This window comes from Pteropus alecto, unplaced genomic scaffold, assembly GCF_000325575.1.
Source record: "Pteropus alecto unplaced genomic scaffold, ASM32557v1 scaffold34, whole genome shotgun sequence".
Taxonomy (NCBI): domain Eukaryota; kingdom Metazoa; phylum Chordata; class Mammalia; order Chiroptera; family Pteropodidae; genus Pteropus; species Pteropus alecto.
The window spans coordinates 1142583-1157330 of record NW_006435763.1 but is presented as its reverse complement, the minus strand read 5'-3'; positions in this window follow the sequence as shown (position 1 = coordinate 1157330).

Below are 14748 nucleotides of genomic sequence, written 5' to 3'. Positions count from 1 at the left end.
TTTCTTTCAGCAATGTTTTGTCGTTTTCATCATATAATTCTTCACCTTCTTGCTTAATTTAATTCATAAGTATTTTATTCCTTTTGATGCTATTGTAAGTGGAATTATTGTCTTAATTTCCTTTTTGGTTTGTTTATTGTTATTGTATAGAAATGCAATTGATTTTTGTGTGTTGACTTTGTATCCTGTTACTTTGCTGAATTTGATTATTCCAACAACTTTTTGTGTGGAATTGTTAGTTTTCTACATCTAAGATCACGTCATCTATAAACAGATCATTTTACTTCTTCCTTTCTAGTTTGGATGTCTTTTATTTCTTTTCTTTGACTGACCTGGCTAGAACTTCCTGCATTATGCTGAACAGAAGTGGCAAAAGGAGGCATCCTTGCCTTGTTCTGATCTTAGAGGAAAAGCTTTCAAGTTTTTCATAATCGAATATGATGTTCGCTGTGGGTTTTTCACATATAGTTTTTATGCTGAGGAAGTTTCCTTCTCTTCCTATTTCGGTGTCTTTATCAAGAAAGTTTATTGAATTTTGACAAATACTTTTTCTGCAGCAAATGAGGTGACCGTGTGGTTTTTCTCCCTTTATTCTGCTAGTGTGGTGATTACATTGATCAATTTTTATACGTTGAACCATCCTTGCAATTCAGGAATAAATCCTACTTGGTCATGGTATGTAATCCTTGTAATATGCTCTCGAATTTGGTTTGTTAGTGTTTTGTTGAGGATTCTTACATCAATGTTCATAAGGGATACGGGTCTGTAGTTTTCTTGAAGTGCCTTTGTCTTTGATATCAGGGTAATGCTGGCTTTAAGAAATGAGTTAGGGAGTGTTCCCTCTTCTTCAATTTTTTAGAAAAGTTTGAGAAGGATTGGTGTTAGTTCTTCTTTAAATTTTTGGTACAAGTCATCAATGAAGCCATCAGGTCCAGGTCTATTTTGGGTTAGGAGGTTTGATTACTGATTTAACCTCGTTATTAGTTTTAGGTCTATTCAGATTTTCTATTTCTTCATTATTTAGTCTTGGTAGTTTTGTGTTTCTAGAATTTGTTCATTTTCTCTAGTTTATCCAATTTGTTGGCATACAAATGTTGATACTACTCTGCTAAAATTCCTTTTATTTCTCCTTTTATTTCCCTAGAATTGGTAGTAATGCCCCCACTTTCATTTCCAATTTTTGTAATTTGGGTCCTCTTTTTTTCTTAATCCATCTAGTTAATGGTTTGTCAATTTTGTGGATCTTTTCCAAAAAACAACTTTTGGTTTTATAGATTTTCTCTATTGTTTTTCTGATTCCTATTTTGTTTATCTCTGCTTTAATTTTTATTATTAAAAACAATATTTATTATTAAAATATAATAATTTTATTATTTCCTTCCCAGAATTAGCTTTGGAGTTAGTGTGTTCTTTTTCTAGTTCCTTAAGCTATAAAGTTAGGCTGTTTATCTGAGATCTCTCTTTTTTTATGTAAACATTTATAGTTATAAATTTCCCTCTTAACTCGGCTTTTGCTGTATCCCATCAGTTTTGGGAAGAATTACTTTTGATCCTCCATTTCAAATGACTACCAAACTCACCACTTTCAAGGTGCTTTCTCACCACATCCATTGGCACAAGTTATTTCAAGAACCATCATTCATCTGCCACTCTGTATTCTTCAGTTCCAAGAAATTTTTTATATTACCTCTTTGGTAATTTCCTCCCTTGTGTTTTCAGTTCTCAGTTTCTGGAACCCCTTTTAGTCAAATGTCAGGCGTCCTGGACCGAGCCTCGAATTTACCCTTTCCCTCCTGTTTTCTGCATCTTGGTCCTCTTATTCTACTTTCTGGAAGATAAAGTACAGCATCATTGGCATCTGATCTTGTCAGTTCTCAGACGTCCCCTTTCCCTGCTCTGCTAGTCAATCATCTTCTTTAGCTTTTGATTCTTCTTGCCTGCATTTATCCCCTCTCCCATTCCCTTTCTCTCCTCCCCTCTCCTTTTTTTGGGGGGGGGGCGTCTATTCCTACGTAAGTTATGTTGATAGTAATAAAGACTGTTCACAGATTTCTCCCAAGAAGAAGAATAAGTAAAGAGGCCTGCCTGTCTTATGTACCTGCTCAGGTTTTCTGCCCCCCACCTCCCTCTTGCTCTATATAGAAAGCAGAATGGTGGAAAGAAATGAAGAAGGTAGAGTGTAGTGAGTTGACCTGTATCCCCCCAAAACATATGTCTAAATCCTAACCCTTAGTACCTGTGAATTTGACCTCATTTGGAAATAAGATTTTTGTAGATGTAATGAAGGATCTTGACATGAATTCAGCCTAGAGTTAGAGTAGGCCCTAGGTCCAATGACTAGTACCCTATAAGAGAAAAGACAGGAAGATGTGAAACATATGGATGCAGGGGAGAAGGCCATACAAAAATGGAAGCAGAGTTTGGAGTTATGCTGCCACAAGCCAAGGAATACCAAAGATTTCTAACAGATTCCAGGAACTGGAAGAGGCAAGGAAAGACTTTCCCCTAAAACCTTCAGAGAAAGCGTGACCCTGCTGACACCTTGATTTGGGGCTTCTGGCCTCTAGAATCGTGAGAGGATAAATTTCTGTTATTATTCACCATTTTGTGGGAATTTGCTATGGCAGCCCTGGAAGCTAAAGACAGAGCTAGATTCAAATTTGTGTGACCTCGAGCAATGGCTCTACTTCTGGACCCCTTAGTTTCCACCTTCACAAAATGGAAAGGGAGACAAAAATATTCTCTCACAGGGTGGCTGGACATTAGCATGCCATGAGATTCCCTGGAGGGGTGCTGGATCTCAGACTGTTGGTCCCCAACTCCAAACTTTACAGATCAGTAGGTCTGGATGGGGCCTGAGAACCTACGTTTTTAACAAGTTTCTAGGTGATGCTGAGGCTGCCGGTTCCAGGAACATGCAGGAAGAACCGCAGCTGTAAAGGATCTAACAACTGGGCCAGTTAGGAAAAAGTAAACCCCAGAGACACTAAGAAGAGCTAAGAGAGAAGAAGCAGAGGAAACAAGCAGGAAAGCCATTGGTTGTGTGTTGGGAGGGAGGTTAGTAGAGAATTTAGAAGACTGGTTTTCAATCAAGGATGACTTTCCCCCAGAGGGACAATGGCAATATCTGGAGACATTTTTGGTTAATACAACTGGGGACGTGGTGCTACTGGCATCTAATGGATGGAGGCCAGGGATGCTGTTGAACATCCCTCGGGGCACAGGACAGCCCCGCAACAAAGGATTATCTGGCCCTGAATGTCAGTGGTGCCTAGACTGAGAAACAAAGACTGTTTCTCACATCTGGCTCCATATTAGAATCACCTGGGGCGTTTTAAAGGTTCTGACACCCAGGCTGCACCTCTGCCCACTACATCAAACTCTCAGGGATGGGAACCAGGTACCTGGTGATTCAATGAGCAACTAAGGTGACACTGATTGAGAGCTGAAAGCAATATTTATCCACACAAAGATCCTGCAGGAACCTTTTGAAAGCAGATTCTAATTCAGTGGGTCTGACCTGAGACTCTGCATTTCCAACAGGCGATGCCTGAGATGAGCTCATTGGAGATCACCCCTAGGAGCCGGGGCTACCCTAAGAGCCAGGGCTGTGGGGGTCACAGAGATCTAACTGAATCCTGGATAAAAGTTTCTAAATCCTTTCTCTGCCTTTTAAGATGTAAATCTACCACACCAAACTGTTTCCTCCAGGATCTGAGTGTTGTCTCTTTGAAATGCAAACATTGGAGGAGAGAACTGATCCCTCTCCAGTCCTGAGGAAGGAGAAGGGCCTAAGCTCGTGGGGCACCATGCTTCAACGTGCAGCACTGCCTCCTGTCATAAAGATGGCAGAAGTCTGTTTCTCCTCCAGATAAGCATCAATTAACAAATCCTGGTAGGTGGCCTGGTCACATGGACAAACCCCCTCTCCACCCCTCGGTGCCTTTCCCTTAACAGACGCCAGCCCTTTATTTCAGGGAAGTTGAGTCCAGTTCTCGCTGGGTCCTCTGGCTGATTGCAACAGCATGACTGAATAAAACGGTCCTCGGCACTTTTAACGAGTGTCTGGTTTTGTTGATTATTAATGGAGGGAGCCAGAAGAATAGCTACCTCTAGCTCAGTCTCCTCGAACCTCCCATCTCTTGTCTGGGTCCTCACTGGCCAGTGGAAGCCAGAGGGCCTGGAATGGAAGCCTGTCTACTAAGTAGTCCTTGCCTGTCAGCCCGCCACTTCCCCCCCGCCCCCCACCTCTGCCCCTGTGCAGAGTGCAGGTGGGGAAGAGTGCAGAGGTAGAAAGACCCATGTGGAGGGCAGCAGAAGGGCACACTCTGCTTCCTCCGGGGTCTTCTCAGTACAGTGTAACAGCAGCCGTGTCATTGCTTTCCCTTGGCACCGTCCTAAAAAAGCCCCACTTGCGGAGAATGTGTTCCCGAGTCCCTCCCATCCAGCTATGTCCCAGCCACACTAAGACACATGGGCTCTCAGGGGGATTCTGATGTCATGATAAAGATGCACTGCCCGTGCCTCTCAGGCTCAGCACGTTAAGGCTTTGAAGTTATTGTGTCTGTCTCATGGCCGAATCCCAGCCAAGAGAAGTAGCAGTCTGGTCCAAACTCCAGCTTTCAGTTTCGGCCTGAGTGTGGGAGCTTGAGGCCAAGCTACGACCAAAGACTCAAAACATCTCCTGATTCTGCAACCTCAGGAAATCCCCTAAAACTCCCGGTGGGCGGTTGGAGGCTCTGGACGTGGGGCTGTGTTTTCTCTCTGGCGCAGTCCCAGCCTAAGGCCTCCTTCCTTTGGGCATGGAAACAGGAAAAAGGAATTCCTGGAAGGAAAGGCTTATGAACAATGGGCTGCCACCCTTTACCAGGGTGCAGAATATTTTAAATCCAGAAAGGAAAACAAAACCATGCTGTTGGAAGGCAGGGCAGAGGCTCCCCTGCAGGGATGGGACGGAGATGGGACTCGAGGGCTGGACATGGCCTGCTTCTCCATCTGGGTGCTGGCTGCATGGGACTGCTCACTGTGTGAAAAACGCATTAAGTTGTACATTTATGATTTTGCGCTTTTCTGTACGTGTGTTATGTTATACTGCCATTAAATTGTTGTTGTTTTTTTTAATTCAGTAAGGCTTTGGAGAACAGTCTGGCAGTTACTCAAAAAGTACAAAAGGTACATAGAATTACTATATGACCCCGCAAGTACACTGCTAAGTATTTACCAAAGAAAAATGGAAACTTATGTCCATATAAAAACCTGTACATAAATTTTTATAGCAGCATATTCCTAACAGCCAAAAGTGGAAACAACCCAAACATCCACCAATGGACAAGTGGATAAATCAAATGTGGTCTAGCCATGCAATGGAATATCATTTGGCAGTAAAAAGGGACGAAGTACTTACACTTACGACATGGATAAGCCTCGAAAACATCATGCTCAGTGAAAGAAGCCAGACACAAAGGACCACATACCGTCTGACTGCATTTGTATGAAATATTTAGAATAGGCACTATATAGAGACAGAAAACAGACAAATGTGTACCTAGGGCTGCGGGGGCGGAATGGATGAGGAGTTTGGGGCATAACGAATAAGAAGTACACGGTATCTTGGGGTAATGAAAATGTCCTAAAATTGATTGTGGTAGTGACTGGACAACTCTGTTTATATACTAAAAGCCACTGAACTGTACACTTTAAAATACACGAAGAGTCTGGTGTGGGAATTACATCTCGATAAGGCTGTTATAAAAAATTCAGTAGGATGGGGATATAAAGTACAGTATAGGGAATATAGTCAATAATATCGTAATAATTAGGTATAGGGCCATGTAGGTACGTGTGGTAGTGACTGGACAACTCTGTTTATATACTAAAAGCCACTGAACTGTACACTTTAAAATACACGAAGAGTCTGGTGTGGGAATTACATCTCGATAAGGCTGTTATAAAAAATTCAGTAGGATGGGGATATAAAGTACAGTATAGGGAATATAGTCAATAATATCGTAATAACTATGTATAGGGCCATGTGGGTACTAGACTAATTGGGGGGATAACTTTGAAAATTATATAAATGTCTAACTGCTATGCTGTATACCTGAAACTAATATAAAATAATATTGAATGCCAACTCTAATTCAAAATTTTCTAAAAAAATTCAGCAGGGCATCAGCAGTAGAAAGGATCCATAGCATCAGAATGAACAACGGCCAGGTACACCTGCAGTGCTACACCAGTGCTGACCAGATGACCCCAGCCAAAGGGCAAGCACAGTGGTCTGTTCGCTTCTCAGGCCCAGAAGACTTGGGATTGCAAACTGGAACCAAGAATCCTGAACGCAGGAAGTGTATGCAGAATGGGACCCAGTCCCTGGGCTCCCTGGATAAGGGGTCCTGGGATAAGGGTGAGGGTCGACATAGTTTATTTGAGAAGGGATCCCGCGAAGGAAAGGAAAGCAGAATAAGTGAGCGGTTGAGACGCAGAGTGAGAAAGCCGGGGTGTTTATCCGCCACCCCAGGGTTGCTCCTGGGGCTTCGCCGCCTCCCTCTCGCCCGGCACAGGCGGAGAGCCCACGGTGAGGACAGCCACTGTTTGCAGTGAGTTACTGGGTGTGCACTAGACTTGCATGTACCAAGGAATGTGGGAGAGCAGCCCTCGGGCGCTGTGGACCGCTGGGCGAGCTCAGCTCCGCAGGCCTGCTCCCCTACTTGGAGGGCACACAGGGAAGGCGACAGGGGTGGCATTCTCCACCAGGATATTGAGCCCCTTGGGGGGATGCTGGCAATGTCGGCAGACATTTTTGGTTGTAACTACTGGGTGGCGGATGCTTCTGGCATGCAGTGCGTAGAGATGGTAAGTAAACACCCTACAGAACACACAACGAGATTCCAGGGTAGAGTTTTCTGGCAAAGCGTCCCTAGGGTCGTGGTGAGGAAACCTGGGCAAAGGAGGGTGCTAAGAGTGAGTTCTAGCCAAGCCCTGAGTACACCCAGAGAAGGCTGACGCCGTGCTAGCCAGGAACGACTGTCCCCTCAGCAGGACTAGGGCCCCCGCCTGCCCAGCTCCAACTCTGCTGTAGATCTTTTCTTCCCCAAACCTACAACACCAAGCAATGGGACCATGGGGACAGAACCCAGGACCATCACTAGGGCCTGGAGTTAGTCCTAGCAGCCCCCACTCCTCAACCTGAGCCCCAGATTTTGAGGCAGTGTGATTTGGAGTTGTCACAAGTCCGAGCTTCGGGTCACACATATCTGAACTCAGTCTCAGCTCTGCCACTTTCCAGTGGAACCTTCGCCAAGTTGCTTAACCTCTTTGGGCCATAAGAGAAGCAGCACTTGGGTTCTGGAGAGTCTGCCCTTGTGGCTTTCAGATCAGGACTCATAAGGAAGCCCCTGTTTCTTATGGCAAGCATCTTAATACTGAAGGTCCCCCTCTCTGTCTGGCAGTCCCGAGAACCTCTCATCATGGCTGGTTTCTGCTCCCCCGGGGCCTGGATGACTGCCTGTCTCTTTAAGAGGTGTCCCCAAACTTGGGCCACAAAGCCAACATTTAACTCAAACTATCCCAAACGTAACTCCACAGTGGATGAACATCCATCTAACCATTTTTGCATGTTGCAGTGCATGAGAAAAGATATACATATGGCTGCTATAACAAAGACCAATGCAGAAGTGTATTTCTCTCTCATGTAACAGCATGCGCACAAGCCATCCAGAATAGGAAGACTGGCTCCATGGTACAGAAATCCAGGCTGCCTCTTTTGCTTGGCTTTCCCATCTTCACTCACGGCTTCCACCTCAGGATCCAAAATAGCTGCTCCAGTTCCTGTCATCACAACTGCATTCCAGAGGGAAAGGCACAACCTCAAAGTGGTACAACTGACTTCTAGTAGCTTGGCACATGACCACACCAACTGTAGCAGAGGCCAAGAAAGACAGTCTTCAATTGACTGGGGCATGAGCCAACTAAAATTCTTTTTCAGTGTAAGAAGATATTGGGGTCAGCTGGTAGCTTTTGCCACATCTAAGAGTAGAACAGAGAAAATTTTCCTTTTATTTGTGTGACTGGATGAATGCTCAGACTAAGTGGTGGGAGGAGAAGCCTCCCAAACCCCAGCAGGGTAATGGACAAGAGGCTAGTGTCAGGAAGAAGTGCCTCTGGAAGAGCTGTCAATGTTTTCCTTTGGTTAATCAACAGACGTGCGTCAAGCATCATCAACTCTTTATCCACCCAGAGCAGGCACTGGACGTGTGGAGCAGAAGTGGGGAAAGGCCTGGTTGTTTCCAACTGACTAGTTATCAATTTCTTGCATGCCTTTATCACCTCGACCTGTTTACTGACCACCTACTCTATGCCAGGCCCAGGTAGAGGACGCTGAGGAGAAAACAAAGCCAGCCTGACCCTGAAAGACTCTCGCAATGAATCTGCAGTGCCCTCAAGCCACATGGGAAAATCCTTCTATTTAGAGTCTTATTTGCTGGGGAGAGGGATGGGGAGTGGTAGATGGCCTGGTCTGAGCCCTGGACCCCTGCCCCACCCCCAGACCAGCTGTGGCCCTTCCCCTCTTTTCTGGCATCCAAGGCCTAAGGTGGGCACCCATGGGCTTCTCTTAGAGGCATGGGGGATCCTTTTCTTTTGAGGTCACCTAGAAGAACTTTTAAAAATGCTGTCAGGGTCCCACCTTGGACCAATTCATTCAGAGTCTCAGAGTGGGGTAGGGCACGGGTCTTGTGAAAACATGTCCAGGGGATTCTAATGGGTTCAGAGTCCCCGGGCCTGAAGAGAATGCACCGTGCCAAGTTTAACTGGGAATGAATTTTTGTCTTTTGGGTCATGGAGATCTAAGCAAGAGTAGACAAGGACCACTGGATTAGGGTTCACTGGAGTTCGTTCATCAATTATGTATAGTGGGCCAATCATGAGTCAGGCACTGTCCTGGGGCTGGAGATACGGGGTGGGCGTAGGGGGAAACAGTCAGGACCTGCTTTCATGCTGGTGGGGACACTGGCACTAAACAAAGACACCACCTGGATCCTTTCAGAGACGATGCTCTATTGTGTGATGTGCTGAGTGAACTGGGTCATGCGGGGTGCAGAGTATGTAGACGCTGTGTTTGTCTCTCTGGGCTGCTTAAATAACACACCACGGACTGGGAGGCTTGAAACGACAGGAATTTATTTTTATTTTCCCACGGTTCTGGAGGCCAGAGGCCCAAAATTTACGGGTCAGAGGGTTGGTTTCCTCTGGAGGCCCTGAGAGAGAATCTGTCCCATACTTGTCCTCACTTCTGGGGCCATTATCAGTCCCTGACATTGCTTGGCTTGTGGATGCGTCATTCCAATATCTGCCTTCTTCCTTCTTTCTGTGCATCCTCTGCTCTCCCTGTAAGGACACCAGCGACTAGATTGAGGGCCCACTCTGGTAATGCAGGATGATCATCTCTCTAGATCCTGAATTATATCCTCAAAGACTCTTTTTCCAAATAAGGTCACTTTCTCTGGTTCCAGGGGTTAGGATGTGGACATATGTTTTCTGGGGCTACAATCAACCTCCTTTAGATAGGATGTGTCTTGGTGTGAACCATTCCAGAAGGCAACCCCAAGGCAAGGATGTGAGGGGATGGAAGGAAGCAGGGCTGGGAGACGGGAGAGTGAGGCAGGGGATGGGGGAGCCAATTCGGGGTGTGTTATTAAGCAGATGAGCACTGTGGGCAACTGGGGCTCTGTCCTGCTGGGGACTTCCAGGAGACTTCATGGAACAGGAGCCTCAGAGATACTTATCTACTTGGAGCGGGGAGGGGGACAAGGGCTATGGACAATTTCTCAGTGTGGGCTGGGGAATGGATCACAGGAAGGCGAGTCCCCTACAGGTAGGATAAAAGTCACAGGGTTGGGGAGCTCCTTTGGGCTTTGCCAACCCACTGCTGGGCCTAGAAGGTTCTGGAGGAGAGAGGGCACCTCTAAGCAAAAAATGGAGGGTGTTTGCAGGCATGGGGACCATGAGTGCTGAGAGGTCCAGGTGCGACACAAACTGTGGCTACTCTAGAAAGTGACATTTGAACTGCCACTTGAAGTCTATGAAAGAGCCAGCCACATGTGAAAAAGGTGCCAGGGCATGTGGAGGGCATGCCAGGCAAAGGACACAGCAAGGGCAAAGTCTCTGAGGCAGGAGTAAGTACGTGCACTCCCAGAACAGCAAGCATGGCTGTGTGGCTGCAGTTAGTGAGGCAGGGAGGGTGGAAGGAGCCAGATCGGGGAAGTCTCCAGGGCCGCGTGCTGCCAAGTTCAGGGCTGGGGTTGGATTGTGCAGACAATGGGAAGCCTTTGCAGAGCTGTAAGCAGGATTCGACAGAATCTGGTTACTGTTTGACAACAATCTCTCAGTGTGGGCTGGGGAATGGATCACAGGAAGGCGAGACAAGGGCAAAGTGGAGAAATCGCCTCAGTCCAGTCCCTTCCCTTCTCTGGCACCCACTTCCCATTTGAAATGTGAGTCCAACAAGCCTGGCCTCTCTGCCTCATCTGCTTCAGAAGGACATTTGGTGTCTGTTGAGATCCCGCGAGCAGAAGTTCCTCAAGCACAGTTGGGTGAGGGCCCCCTTGGCTGTGGCTGGAGCAGACCCTTAGGCAGAAGTGGCCATGCCTGGGCCAATCAAGTTCAGGGTGGGGCCTCTGCTGTATAGCAGGGTTTTTCCGAAAGTGAACTGAGCTAAAGTTATGAATGATGAATGTGGTGTCCTGAAGGCGTGAAGTGAGTCTGAGAAATGAAGGCTGAGTCTTCAGGGCACCTTGGCCATGTCCAACCAGCCCTGGGGTTGCTGATCATCTCATTCAGGGCTCTGAGTGGCAGGAGCTACGGCTGACTAGTCTCCATAACTGGCAACACGGTGCTGACTCACCATTCACGTCTGAACACGAGGAATGTTGAAATGCATTCTTGGAGAGCTGTGTAACAGCAGAAGCTTGGGTTTTCCTGATGGTGTCCAAGTGTGGTCCTGTTTCAGTTAATGCCCCAAATCTCAATATGTCCTCACTCTGCCTGCTTGGGTGCCAGGAGGTCCAGCCTTGTCCATGGTCCTTCTCAAATACGACCAAGACCCCAAGGCTGGCTACAGGTATCTGTAACAGTGGGTACCCATTTATCAAGAGTTTACCATGTGCCAGGCACTATGCAAGCACTTTATGTGGGAAAGGATGGTTATCACTCCCGTTTTAGAGCCGAGGAGATGGAACCCCAGAGACATTAATTCACCTTGTGGAAGATGCTGATAGATATCCATTGAAAGCCTCTTCTCTATCCTTTATAAAAACAGGATTGTAGTCAAGCACACAACGGGACTGCATTTCCCAGCCTCCCTTGCATTTGGGTGTGGTCATATGACCAAATGCTCTCCAGTGGCATCTCTGCCTCTTCTGGGTCCTCTAAGGAGGACCCTCTGGCTCTGCCTCCTCCATGTTCTCCTTCCTCTTCCGCTTTCTAGATATGGAGGACAATGAGGTCTCGGGCATAGTGGAAACACCTGATAGAAAGAAACTGGGTTCTTCCAAGTGGAGAACTGCCCTGTCAGCTTGAACACCAGCCCACAGCTATTAAGGGAACAAGAGATAAATTTCCCTTATGTTAAGGCTCAGAAAATGTAAGGCCTGTTTGTTATAGCAGCCTAGCCCAGGCTATTTCACAGTGCTCAGAACATGACAGAGTCAGAATTTGAACCAGGCTGTCAGACTCCTGGAGTGTCTGCTCTTATGTGCCGTGGTATATGGCCACGAGGTTGGTTCTACAAGCACCGATGTCCCCAGCACATCAAACTATGGTTCATTCTCTCACCTCTGCTGGCCTCGGCAAGCTCAACTGCTGGTGGGGTTAGAGTCACGGGTTCATGACCACTGCCACCGCCACTGCAGAAGGTGGAGCCGGGGCCACTGCACTGCTGCCACCGTCTGTGGAGCTGGACAGGGCACAGAGATCCCAGGTGGGCTGCCAGCCAAGCAGGGACTCAGCTCAAACCCTGATGCTCTCGTGGGATGACGCTGCCATCCATCAGGTCACCTGTTCCCTCTGGGGAAGACATCTGTGCATGTTTCCAGACAGCATCGCCACCTCCCTCTTCATATCATGCTTCTAGCCGGTGACCCACAGCAAGGCTGCTGGGGCCCCCAGGCATACTGCACACAAGCACTTAAGTGCCAAGGTGGTTGAGGTGGGGACTGATTTAGGCACCGTTGTTCACATGCCTGGAGCCACCACTCTTCCCTGACCCCAAGCCTCGGTGCTAAGTCAAATCTCCCACTCTGAGACCCTTATTTCCTGCCAGTTATCCTCATTTCTGGCACCTCTTCCCGCGTACAGATGCCGCATTTCACGAGTTGTGTTTGGTTATAATCGAGCACCCACAAGGAGGGGTTTTGGAGCTGGGGAATCCCATTTCTCCAGGGTTCCTCAGTCCCTCTGTAAATGAGGCTGACAGGTATGGGGGCTTTGCGTACCTCTGCCTGCCAACAGTCCTTGAGTGCCAGCTGGCTCAGGGTACACATGGACTCGGGGTGAGTGAGTATAGTCTACCCCTGTCCCCAGCAGCTCCAGACCCAGCTCATATGGCCTGTACCTAGAGAAAGGAAGGCACTGAGAGGCCAGGGACTCATTTGGGGTCAATTAACATCAATTAACACTAACAGCAGGTGTGATGTGAAGGTTCTACCTCTAGTGCACCCAATGCATGGCGGGCAGCGGGTGCCCACATCCCTTGGACCTCTTCCCCACCCTCGTGCCTTTGAGTGCTCGCAGCATCACTACAGGACCCCCTTGCACTTTGCCTGTGTGTGCTCAGAGCCGGAAGCACCTGGGAATTGCCGTCCGTGCTGGGGACAGTCCTTAGCCAGTGGCTGCTGGTGGGGGAGTATAAATACTCCCACTCCTTCATTTGAATAGAGACTCGAAGTGAGCCACCGTTACCTTCTTTTATGGGTTGAATTGTGCTCCCCCTGCCTAAATTTGCATGCTAAATTCCTAACCCCCAGCACCTCAGAATGTAATGGTATTGGGATTAGTTACGATGAGGTCACGCTGGAGTTGGGTGGGCCTTCAATCCAGCGTGACTAGCGTCCTTATAAAAAGGGGAAATGTGGATGGATAGAGACACCCACACGGGGAGAACGCCATGTGAGAGCTGGGGGGATGGTGCTACAAGCCAAGGAACTACCGGAAGCCAGGGGACAGGCTGCGACAGGTCCCTTCCCAAGGGCCTTCGGAGAACACGTGGCCCTGTCGACACCCCAATCTTGAGATTCTGGCCCCCGGAACTATGAGACAAAAAAACTTCTGTTATTTAAGCCACTCGACCTGTCAGGGCAGCCCCAGGAGGCTGATACGCCTCTGTGGGACTTTGCCTAGTATCACAGGTCCCTGCGCTCCCTGGGGACACTGCCTAATACCTCACATTCACCTGAATCATTGTCACAGGGTAAGGTCTGCTTCTGGGAAACTTCACCGAAGACAGTGGGTTCTAAGGAAAGATAGCATCTTACCAGAGGCAGACAGAGAATGTAAATGAGCTAACTGGTTACTGGGTAGAGTGAACTCCATCTCAAGGGAGACCGTCACTGCTCAGCTCCTGCCATGGGGGATGCATGGACTCCTGACATGGGCTTGATGCTGCCTGAGCTTCCAGTTTCTCAAGAGAAACTGGAAATGTGGATTTCAAAATAAAAATGTGATATCTGATTTTTTATAAGTTAGCAATTAACTCCATTAACTCCATTCATTTGTTTGTTCTTTTAAACTACTTAGGTCCAATTCAAACACATCTTGCACCTCAAGCGCATGCTTTGCAACCTCGGGTCAAAAGCTTGGCAAGGAAAATAAGACTCTTACATGTGCTGCCTACAAGAGACTCACTTCGGATTGAAAGACACACACAGACTGAAGGTAAAGGGATGGAAAAAGATATACCATGAAAATGGAAATGAAAAAAAATCTGGGGTAGCAATACTTATACCAGACGAAATAAGAGTTTAAAACAAAGGCTATAACAATAGACAAAGAAGGACCCGGTAATCTTACTTCGGGGTATTTATCCGAAGAAAACTAAAATATTACTTTGAAGGGACATGCGCAACCATATGTTCATGGCAGCATTATTTACAATAGCTGAGATACAGAGGCAACCTGGGTGTCTATCAATGCACGAATGGATAAAGAAGAGGTGGCACACCTATACAATGGACTGTTACTCAGCTATAAAAATAAACAAAGAAATAAATAAAAGAATAAAATCTTGCCATCTGCAACAACATAAATGGATCTAGAGGATAGTGTGCTGAGTGGAGTGAGTCAGGCAGAGAAAGACAAATGCCACATGATTTCGTCTATGCGGAATCTAAAGAACAAAGTGAACAAATAAAACAGAAACAAACTCACATACAGAGAACATTTTGAGGGTTCCCAGATGGGAGGGGTGTTGGGAGGGTGACAAAGGGGAAGGGATTAAGAAGTGCAAATTGGTAGTTACAAACTAGTCATGGGGATGTAAAGTACAGCATGGGGAATAGAGTCAATTGTATCGTAATAACTATGCGTGGTGTCAGATGGGTACTGCGTTTATCGGGGTGATCACTTCCTAAGTTATATAAATGTTATATAAGTGTCTAATCACTATGTTGTACCCCTGAAACTAACATAATATTATATGCGAACTATAACTGAAAAATAAAAAATATTTTAAATAAGAGAACAAAGCCTAAGGAT